The sequence below is a fragment of the Dama dama genome, chromosome 4, assembly GCF_033118175.1.
Source record: "Dama dama isolate Ldn47 chromosome 4, ASM3311817v1, whole genome shotgun sequence".
NCBI classification, from domain to species: Eukaryota; Metazoa; Chordata; class Mammalia; order Artiodactyla; family Cervidae; genus Dama; species Dama dama.
The window spans coordinates 42659456-42671562 of record NC_083684.1 but is presented as its reverse complement, the minus strand read 5'-3'; the positions used below and the strand labels follow the sequence as shown (position 1 = coordinate 42671562).

The following is a 12107-nucleotide window of genomic DNA, read 5'->3' as shown; positions in this document are numbered from 1 at the left end:
TGGGTTGCCATGCCCTCCTCCAGAGGATCTTCCCAACCCACGGATCGAACCCACCTCTCTTACATCTCCAGCATTGGCGAGTGGGTTCTTTATCACTAGTGGCACCTGGGAAGCCCTTTATGCTCTTAGATTGGCCAAATTCTACCTACTCTTCAGAACTCAGTCCCAAAATCAAATAATAAAGATGAGCAGAAATTAGTAAAATAGAAAAAGAACTGTTATAGAAAATGATCAAAGCCAAAAGTTATTTTTTTAAAAAAATGATAAACTAATCAGAATAAAATAATTTAAAAAGGGAGAAGGTACAAATGATCAATACTAAGATTCTGCACGCATTAAAATGAGCCTAAGAAAGACCTTATAATTATTTCCACCTCACACTTTTATATATTTATATTTATGTACTTTCATGACGTATCTGCTTATCCAAAAGGAATTGTTACACATAAATGCGAGAAGGCAAGGGAGTAGTAAGCCCCATTTTCAGCATAGTGGTTATTTCTTGGTGGGCAGATATAGGATGAGGACCAGGTAAGGTCCAGAAGGTAGATATCATGGCCCTGCTTGTGTTTTTCGTCTTAACCTGAGTCATAAGTTTACTGATATTCATTTTTATGCTTTATAATATACATATATTACATATTTAATTTTGTATGTATAAAATATTATTAATGAAAATGTTTGCAAAAAAGTCACAAAACCTGCACATAAACAGAGCAGACAGGAGAAGAGATCACATTCCCTCTGCTGTCAAAATGACCCCTATCACTCTCATCATCAGCAAGCAAGAGATTTCTCAGGTCCTTTAGACCTAAGGAGCGCATGCCAGAAATGTGACATTTTTATGTATCCCATTTGAACAGAGACCGAGCTTTCAGGGAATCACTCTCTAAATGATTCTCCCTAAAAACTGGGAATTGGACTAGGAGGTATGTACATACAGGGCTCCACAGGTGGCTCAGTGGTAAAGAATCTGCCTGCCAATGCAGGAGATGTGGGTTTGATCCCTGGGTTGGGAAAACCCCCCGGAGAAAGAAATAGAAACCCACTCCAGTATTCTTGCTTGGAAAAATGCCATGGACAGAGGAGCTTGGCAGGCTGCAGTCTATGGGGTCGAAAAGGGTTGGAGATAACTGAGTAACTGAGCAAGCATGCACATTAATACATCCTCCATATACACACACAAGAAGGAAATCTGATCCACCACACGACAAGATAGACATAAGAGCAAACGCCCTATTCTGTTGACAAATACCAAACAAAGCATTTCTGAGACTTATTTAGAAAGGGAAAAAAAACATCCCATAAACTCAGAGAAAGATCACTTCTTCTGAAAAATATGATGCTTGTGGAACAGACTTCACCATGAAAGGTACAGAAAACTATAAGGAAAAATATGAAAAGGTAACAGAATTAAAAAAAAGATGAATGCAGTAAGAAGAGACTATACATAACCAAAAATGCATTGGCAGAATGCAAATCTACATTAAAGTGAGTGAAGTCGCTCAGTTGTGTCCGACTCTTTGCAACCCTGTGGACTGTAGCCTACCAGGCTCCTCCATCCATGGGATCCTCCAGGCAAGAATACTAGAGTGGGTTTCCATTTCCTTCTCCAGGGGATCTTCCCGACCCAGGGATCGAACCCAGGTCTCCCGCATTGGAGGCAGATGCTTTAACCTCTGAGCCACCAAATCTACATTTAAGACAGCAAATACCAGAATGATAATGTAGAAAGAGCTCAGTGTAACTCTTCAGAGAGACTACAGATCAAACACACACTGTAAGGTTAGATTAAGTTCCAACTTAATTGGCCAACAGAACAACAGAGTAAGGAATGGATAGATATATTTCAGTATGAATACCTTTGGTTTCCAGAATCCCAAATAGGAGTGATTGGGAGTGAACTGTAAAGATGGCCTCAAATTTGCTCACTCCCTGTATCCATGCCATTGCAATATGACATGAAAGTTCCTCCAATTTAGAACTAGAGTTCATTTCTCTATCCCTTGAATTTGAACTAGTCAGGTGACTTTCTTTGGCCAATGGAACCTTAGCAAAGTATGCCAGCAGAGGCTAGAAAAGTGCTTGTGTATTGGGGTTTCCCCACTCTTGCTGCTTTAGAAACTCTCAGTCTTGTGCCTCTAACACCAGATACATGTATGAGGCCATCAAAATCACCTGCAGTTGACCCGCCAGCTGAATACAGTGACATGAGTGTACACATGTGAGACTTACAGAACTGCACAGATGAGCCCAGCCCAAAGAGAATAACAAGCTAATAAACAATTGTTGTTTTAAGCCACTAAATCTGAAGTTGGTTTGTTATGCAACAATGGCTAACTGACAGAGAAGCAGTCAGTTATCAGTGATATTCTCTGGTCAAGAGGGAGGCTTTGGATCTCATTATGTGTTAAGAGGGAATGTTTTAGACTTTTATGAAACTTTGCTGATTCTCACGCTAAAGACAGTTCTGTTAAAGCTATATCTTCGTAAGACAACAGGGGAAGGAGAAAAGGGAGGCAGTGTCAATGTCCAAGTAGGTTAACCTTGAGCATGCTAATCCTGAAGTAGAACCTTCAGCTTTATGGTTTCCTGGTAAGCCTATTTCACAAAACATCCCTACAAGCAGATGAAAAAATAAGATTAAAATTATCAGAGAGGAAAATATACACATGAAGGTCAGAGGTGGGGTTTTTCATTCATCTAACTATTATCTAACTATCTATGAATGTCTAGAATACAGCAGGCACTGGACCTATATTCCCAGGTACAGAGCAGTGAACAAGACTGCTATGGCTCCTGCCTCCATAGAACGTACTGTTTCAACATCTAGATCACTGGGGTTCTTGAGAAGATCATAATATATGTGACAACTCTAACAATTTAAGTTAGAATAGATGAAAACACTCATCAACTGAAAAAATTCCAGTGAATAAAGATGAAAGGGTTGATTATTATTATTCAAACCCATACTTAGGTGCATTCTGTTAAAATTTTTGAGTTACAAGAATAAAGTCTCACAAATACCAAGGCATAGAAAACAACACACACACACACCAATGATTATACACAGAAAAATAAAACCTTGCCTCAGACTTTCCTTTGATGCAAAAATCAATATAACAAAATTACAGAAATTTGAAGGGAAATGGTACAACTCAAGAAGTGTATACCTAAACAAAGAAGAAAAAATATCATCACAAATATATGATTTTAGAAAACATACAAACCATGCATTCTTTTTGAAAAAATATCTAAAGCCATACCCAAACTCACTAAAAGACAAATATGAATTTAGGAGCTCAAAAAGAAGAAAGAAAGTATAGTGATCTAACTGGGAATGATGAAACAAGTTAAACAAAGACATAAAATTATAGCACATCTATTTTAAAAGCTAAATGTAAATAAAAATATTATTCTTGAAGAATAAGGCATATGCTATAAGAACAATGATTTTTTTTTTAATTATGCTTTTTCTAAAATGTAAGACAGGAGAAACAAAGTCCAAAATATAGGACTGGGAAAAAGCTGTGGTACACATGTTAGGGCAGGAAGTGTGCTAGATTCTTCCATTTAATTAGAAGATGTAAATTTGAGAGAGACATACAAATTAAAAAATGCTTTGGAGAAACAAATGAAAATAGAATTTAATATCAAACATATACTCTATTAAAAATTTAAAAAGAATGATATAGTCTATGTGCTCAAAGAAAGAAGAATAAGGGAAAAATCACTCAAAGAATTAAAAAAAAAATAATGAAAGAAGTGAGTCAAATAAATTGTTTATAACAATAACTATAAATGGCTTAAACTTCTCTGTGAGGAGATTAAAAAGTAGAAAACTGAGCTACAAAATAAAATCCAATTACGTATTTTTTTTACAAGAGATATAGCTAAGACAAATGAGTACAAAGAAGATGAGTAAAAGATGAGCAAAGATATGTTAAAGAGATACACATAAAAGGAAAATAGTGGTTTTAATAATAACATTAAAGAAAATTCACGGCAAAACATATGAAATGTTCAAAGGAGATGTTATATTAAGGCAGTAAAATTCAACACAAATATACAATGTTTGTGTGTCAAATAATACTTCTCTGTCAGAATGCAAATACCTCTATAAATAAGAGTTAAAAAATGACAAGAACAAATTAATAAAGGACTTTAACATCCCTCACAATTGCCCAAAGAAGATCAAAGAAGACACACACACATAAAAATAAGCTATGATATAGAAAAGCTTGATAATACAATAAATTTTCTACTCTAGATAAAATAACTTTCATCTCCAGTGCCCATAGACTCCCTTTCCAAAGATGACCATGTATACTGTTTCATAAGGACAATGTCAGTAGAATTTAAGTAAAAGTCATACCAGGTGTATTTCAGAGACAACTAAACTAGAAATTAATGATAACAGATGAAGTCTTAAAATTCAACTATTTTAAAATTTACTCTTTTGAAAGAATTTTGGGTCATAGAGGATATAAAAATACCTCAAGTTATTAAACAATGAATTAAATTGGTTTTTATTGAATGATTTATTAAATGTAAATACATTAAATTACTAAAAATGAATGAATACAACATATCAAAAGTCATATGATTCAGCTAAAATGAAAGTCATGGGAAAATGTGTAGTTGGAAATATTTTAAATAGTAAACATAAATTGAACATGCAACTTAGGAAGCTAGTATGAAGATGGAAAAAAATCTAAAAAAAATATAACCTTGAGAGGAAATGAGAAGTTTCAAAGAAATTATCCCTCCAAATAAGCCAGATGCAGACATTACTTAAAGAACAGGGGGTACCTCCATACTATTTAAATGCCTCCAGAGCATGGTGTGGGGTAGGGAGGAGGGCCAGAGAAGATGGAGGAATCTTGTTAACTAATGTTATGAGACCCTCATTCAAAATATTAACAGAAAAGGCACAAAGAGAGAACTTTACAGATACATCTTAGGCATTAGATGTAGAAGCTCTAAATAAAAAATTATCGTGACCTAATTAGGGGTGATTACTTCTGGTATACTAAGATGAATCCATGTTAGAAAATCTGCCAACAATAATGACACAGTTTTACAGAGATGCCAGTTCTAACTGGATTATCATCAAACTCCAACACGAAAAACAATAACCAAGAACATTTTGAAAGAGACAAGTGGCAACAAGAGTGGCATTACCAAACATATACCAAAATTAATAAGATCACATAAAATTGCAGTGCCTATATAGGAAATGTTTGTATCAGCAAAATTAGAAACGACCTAAATGTTCACTGTTCAATAAGAACAGGTAAATCTTCGTGCTACACTCATGTAATTGAATAGTATGCAGTGATAAAGTTCCATTGTAGAAGAGCATAAAAAGATATTCAAGCCTTACTGGCAGTGGGGAATAAAAATTTACAAATAAGACAACTTAATAATTTTCTTTTAATGAATGAAGTCTAACCACAGGGGATAAAAGCCTTAAAAGATAAATACTAAATGTAAACAGGATATTTTTCAATGATGATATTAAATGATTTCTAATTTTACTATCTGGATTCTTAGATATTTCTGAAATTTTTCAAAACTAGTGTACTGCTGTGATTTTTATAAAATATTAAAAGTCAAATTCTCTCAAATCTAGCATTTTATTAATTTAAGTATACTTAATACATGACTGAAATTCATATGAAATGAATATAAAGGAAGTTGGTGCTCTGTGCCAGTGATAAGCATCTGGATATGACTCACCAAAGAAATTACTATATATCTGAAGGAAATATTAAAATAAACAGCCCAGCACTGCAGTGATTGCATAGAACTGTATATATTCACTCTGTGCACTGGGCAGGAATTTTCCATTTCATACATCATTTACAACTTGCTGCAGTGATTCTGCAAAATCAGTCCATACCATTAGCACACACAAAGAGTGTTTTCATTGTTGGAAAATTCAAGTATTGGGGCTTCAATGTGCACAAATGTCAGTATTCCATCTAAGCTGATGTTGCTCTGATATCCAGGATAAGGACACCAGGTGACCAAGTAGGGATCAAATATCCACAGTCAAGCACACTGACTTTTTAAAATCTATAGACCAAGCTTGGTTTATACTCACAGATATACTTAATTTTTAAAACTACTTGATATAAATGAAAACAAAATGGTGAAAGCCATAAGCAAATTCCTCCAGAGGGGTATATATATATTTTTAATGGGAACCAGTTCTTACTTCTAAAGTATTTTATCAAGACATTTATTTGATACCAACCATCTGGTTTCCTGAACACTTCATCAAATGAATATCTGATGCAGTCACCCCAGTCTCTGCTCTTTCTTAACAATGTCTCTACTTTGAAATCACAGGATGGAGGAGCGTATTTTCAGAGCAATACTAAATCTTGCCTTGTATACTTCAGGTCAGAGAGAAAGATGTTTTGCTGGACAATGAAATGCTCCCCAGGTCAGAAGCATTGTGCAATAGGAAAGAGGCATAGGAAATGGCAAATGGCAACTTGTTTCTGCTTCCAACATGCCTTAACACTGAAAACTCTCTCTTCTTTTCTTTTTCCCTATTTAGGAAAACCCAAACCACAATCTTTCTGGAGAGTGCATTTGCCATATCCACATGTCTAACTACTGCCATGGAAATGAATTCCAAGAAACATTCAATGAATTCCAAACAACATCCTATTTCACTACTCTATGGATTTCCCCATCATTATTCTTCATTCATTTTTAGAATAGCAGAGGTCCATACTTATGATCATTCTCAACAAGGAATACATCTATATGCCATCCACATGACACTCACACCAAGACCAGCAATAACTAACCATTGAAACTACCAAAGCTCATGACTTATAATGACAATAATTTCCTCAGAAATTGCTGATTGTCCCTACCTACATACCAATAGAATCTTCACCAACTGGATTCATTTCCTCAGGAACAAAAGTTAAGTATCTGTTGAGTTTATCATAGTGTGCAGAAGGCTTAGAAACACTTGTAGCAAAAGTCAAATTCATTCAGGAAAATCGGGGAAAAACACATACAGTTTGAGAAGTAAAGCCACTAAAATTTAAGTCAGGCATTTCTATGTCATCCATAATCCAAATCATCATATCTAAGAAATCAGACAGGAGAATACCCTCCATGTGAAATCAACCTCCAACTACTTTGAATGAAACAAAGTACTCTGAGAAAGATTCCATGGGCACCCCAAATGAGATATGTGTACATACCAAGGGAAGCATTCTTCTTTAATTCCTTCTTCTTTTGGTCACAGTAGAATTTAAGAAATCCACAAGTCTGTAAATATATTAAAAAATAAAGAATTGCTGTAAGGAAAAGCAATCAAAATGATCAAGAAGAGTTAAGAGTTGTAACATGTATGCTTGGACAAAAACGAGGTATTCTGAGCGAAAAGTCGATAAAAATCTGCCAGCTATGGAGGTCATGGTCAGAATGAACATTGACTGCTTCATCACATATCAGAATGGAAGCACTGTTTCCGTTGGAAAAGAAAGTCCCATCCTTTCCACCTTCTTCCCTCTCAAAAAAGAGGCAGAAGTAGAAGATGGTAATAGAAATTCATTTCACATTAAATAATAAATCACTAATGAGGGATATATTTTGTTACTAGGTTAACTGCTGATTTAGGAGAAGACAAATGAATTTGATTTTCTCACAGGTCTCCATCTGGGAAAAGGACAAAGTAAGTGACAGCAAATTTATTCTCCAAAAATAATTAAAGATGAGTTCTAAGTTGAGTTTGGAACTCAGTGGTAGAAGTATATTATGTAAATTGGCCTAATAATAACACAAAACTTTAATGGACAAACGGCCAATTTAAAACTGTATCTTTTTTTTTTTACTAAAGATTCAAATTCAAGTGAACTTTTCAACCTCATTTTTGCTTTTGTGTGTGGATAAGTACTTTTAATAGTGTGTGGAAACTGGTATAGTTCATATATTGTCACCAGCATGTTGTAAATAAGATGACATAGAACGAAAGTAAAATATACCACATGCAAAGACTGAGTGCCAAGGAACAATAAAAAGTCCAGAAATCCAGCAAGAATAGCAGAAGCAGAAAGTTACTACAAGGATTTTGGTTATTCTACACAACATTGCTGCTGCGGGGCTAAGTGGCTTCAGTCGTGTCCAACTCTTTGCGACCTCATGGACTATAGCCTGCCAGTCTCCTCTGTCCATGGGATTTTCCAGACAAGAATACTGGAGTGGGTTGCCATTTCCTCCTCCAGGGGATCTTCCCGACCCAGGGATTGAGCCCAAGTCTCCTTTGGCTTCTGCATTGCAGGTGGATTCTTTACCTTTGAGTCACTGGGGAACATTAGAGAGAAGTAGACTCAATGTTATAGAGAAGTGACTGTCTTTCAATGGATGCCTGCTTTTATGGGAGGGAGTAACTTACTGTTTAGTATTTACTCTTAAGTAGAGAAATTAAAGTTGAGATGGTCAAACCTGGTAGAAAATGATTCTATAAATACATAGCCATTTTCCCCAAACTAAAATGGATATATAAATTAGAAAAGCATGGGAGGGGGAAACATCTTAATTGGAGACAATTGTTTCAGAGAAGCAACAATAATTGATCCATTTACTGGTTATACCTCAAAACAGTTTTAAGAATCATTGTCCAAATTCAAGTTTAAAGTGCCTCACCAAATACGTGAAGTAGGACTAAAGTAAATTTTAAAACATGAACTTTAAAAAGACTGTTTCATTAAAATTATAGTTACTGAAAACATGGGGGGATTAAGGTTAGAAAGGAGGGGACTGACCAAAAATGGGCAAAGAAAGAGCCCAGAAATAGAGAAAGAAATTTAATTCAGAACAGGCAGGAGTCTAGAACAAGCCAAGCCCTGGTTCTGGTTATTGTTTCCAAGCCATTATAAAGGTAAACACACTCTGTGGGATATTATTCAGCCTTAAAAAAGAAGTAAATCCAGCCATTTGTGACAATATGCATGAACTTGGAGAATTATGCTAAGTGAAGGAGTCAACTTGCTTGCTTGCTGGCTAAGTCACTTCAGTCGTGTCCGACCCTGTGCAACCCCATAGACATAAGGACAAATACTGCATGATTCTTTTTTTAATGGATATGAAATATAGTCAGACTCATAGAAGAAAGAACAAATGGTGGTTGCCAGGGGATGGGGAGAGGAGGAAATGGGGAATTATTTTTCAATGGGTATATGGTTTCCATTATGCAAAAATGAATAAATTTTAGAGATGTGCTATACAACACAGTACCAATAGTTACCAACACAGTATTGGAATTGTAGGCTTTGAAATATGTTAAGAGGATAGATTTCATGTTAAATGTTCTTACTAAAAAATAAATAACAATAGCAACAATGAAACTACCAAAGAACAAAAGGAAATAATAAGAGGTAATTTGTATGTTTAGTACCTTGGTTATGGTGATGTCATAGAAGTAGGCATATGTCCAAACTCATCAAGATAAATACATTAAATGCAATTTTTTGTATATTAATACTATGTCAATACAGCTTTAAAGAAGAAAAGTAAATGGTTAAGTGCCAAGCCTATTTAGTACTATCTAATGAGGGCATTCTCAGAAGTTGCCCTACAATAGGTACCTAATTCTGTTCTCCAGACTTAATATCCCATTCTTCCTCCATGTATAAACTGCATTCAGAATTAAGATTTTTACTCATAAGGTACCCAGGAATGCTGCTTTAAAGAAAGATTGCTCAAAATGCAGATATCCTTTAGAAGAAAATTCAAAACTACTTCATTTGGAAAGGTCATAAAGAAATTCATCATCTACACAGTTCATAATTCATATGTTAATCACTGACTTAAAAGAAAGATAAATTACATGTACATGATTTTTGGAAACAGATGTATACTCTAGAGATTTTCAACATTTTCACTCTCACAGATATCTTTTATTATAATTTTCAAGTACATAAATGGTGTTTACCAAAATGTTGTTGTTCCATTTTGAAAACATCAGTGATGGACATTATGGGTGAATGCATGATTACCACCAGACTTGAGATGTGCTAAGAATAGCTCAAAGCCCATAGTCACTTCCCCCTCATTCTTCTAAAGGTTGAGCAGAGGTAATAGCAGTGTGTGCATGTCTATGTGTGTGACAAGGTGGTAACCACCAATCAACAAAATCTAATCAGAGACTTAAGCCACTGTATAACCTTTTGAAAATATGTAAATGGAAACTGATTTAATAAAGTCAACAGACCATTTTATTTTCTTAAGTGACTTAGATTATATTCATATATCCCAGACTCCCCAGTCATTTCACAAATCTCTACTAAAGCTAACATCTAAAAATGACTATGTGCAACATGTCTCAGGGATTTTAAGTGACCCAGAATCTCCCTTTGTAGTAAAAAGAGAACAACATGCTAATAAGCCTCAGAGTGTCTAGAGAAAGGGCTGGCAAACTTTTTCTGGAAAGGGCCAGAGCCTAAATATTTTCCTTTTTGCGGGCCATATCCTCTATGCCAGAGCTACTCAATTCAGTCCTTATATCAGGAAAACAATAAGTGGGTTCCAACAGAATTTATTTACAAAAACAAGAGGCAGACTGGATTTGGCCCATGGGCTGTACTTTGCCAACTACCATTTTTGAGATTCACTATTGGCACTGATAACTTCTACTACATTTTGACAAGGCTTATAAACGTGCAGGCGTGTGTGATGACATGAATTTTACAAAAGGATGAAAATATAAGAACAAAAGGAAAATAAGGTTAGGAAAATAAGATAAAGGTCCAAATAGTTATTAAATAGTTTTCAACATCCTAGAAGCCAAAGTACAAAAAGTGATATGCATGCTCTGTTGTGTAGGACTAATAACCGCTCTTCAAAGATGTTCACCTCCTTCTCCAGGACACTATGAATATATGAGATTATGTAGCAAGAGAGATTTAAGACTACAGATGAAATCACAGCTGCTCATCAACTGACCTTAAGGAAATTATCCTGAATTACCTGGTTAGGCTCTGGATAATCATAAGGGTCCTTTAAAAGTGGAAGAGGAAGACAGAAGATCAAGAACCAGAGAGTTGGAATCATGACAAAGACTGGACTGGCTATTGCTGGCTTTGAAGATGATGCAGGCCATGAGTCAATAAATGTGGGCAGTCTCTAGAAGCTAGAAAAGGCAGGACAATGAACTCTCCCTTGGAGCCTCCAGGAGGAACAGAGCTCTGCCAGCACCTTGCCTTTAGTCCAGTGAGACCCATTTCCAACTTCTAACCTTCAGAACTATAAGATAATAAATGTATATTGTTTTAATATACCAATTCCATGATGGTGTTATTTAATCATGTCGATTACATACTTAAAGAGGTGCCCACAATGAATGTAATGGCAAGTTCCCCGTGTCTCATTTCTGGAACAATCCTTAAGTCGGCTGAAGGCATAATAGCAAATCGCAGCATGGCAAATGCTCTTCTACAAGAAGCCAATGCCATGTGATGTAAGTCAGTCTCTAAAAGTATGCTTAATGTGAGGATCAAACTTAGATTATCTACAGCAATATTCTTTGAAGTGTGGGATGTTATTACGTGTCAGGAAAAATAAATCTGTGTTCACAGATGTGTAGGAAAAGATAGCTTAAACAAGATTAAACAGTTGTCTTCATGTCGAACTTCTCTGAACCTTTAATATGCTTATGTGAATCTCCAAGAGGATAATGACATATTCAAACCATTCCAGCTATGAAACCTTTTTCCTTTCTGGGAGTATCATGGGCAGGGCATCATGCAGAACTTGTTTTGGAAAAACCTGACCTACAGCAATGGACAAACCCAACCAACTCTTGGGGAACTTTAGCATGCTCTCCATGTGTTAAGGAAGTGAATGCCTTGTGCAGTTAAGTGGTCTTCAGAGCTGTCCAGTATGATCAGTGCACAAAGGTCATCCAGGCTGCAGACCTCTGGGTGGAGCCTTCCCTCTGTTTGGGATGAGGGCCTCCCCTCAGCAGGGCATGTCTGATGTACAACTCACTGCACAAAGCATAAAAGTGAACACTCCTGGCTGATTCATGTCACTGTATGACAAAAACCACTACAATATTGTAAAGTAATTAGCCT

At 35.7% G+C, this 12107-nt stretch overlaps 1 long non-coding RNA gene across 2 annotated transcripts in view; it reads right to left on the bottom strand.

The window, feature by feature from the left end:
* Positions 1-12107, bottom strand: part of LOC133050711 (uncharacterized) — a 568279-nt gene that overhangs the window by 371120 nt on the left and 185052 nt on the right. For both annotated transcript variants that reach the window (XR_009691689.1, XR_009691688.1), the window contains exon 2: positions 7236-7302. This is a non-coding gene — a long non-coding RNA (uncharacterized LOC133050711). The remainder of the gene's footprint in view (positions 1-7235; positions 7303-12107) is intronic.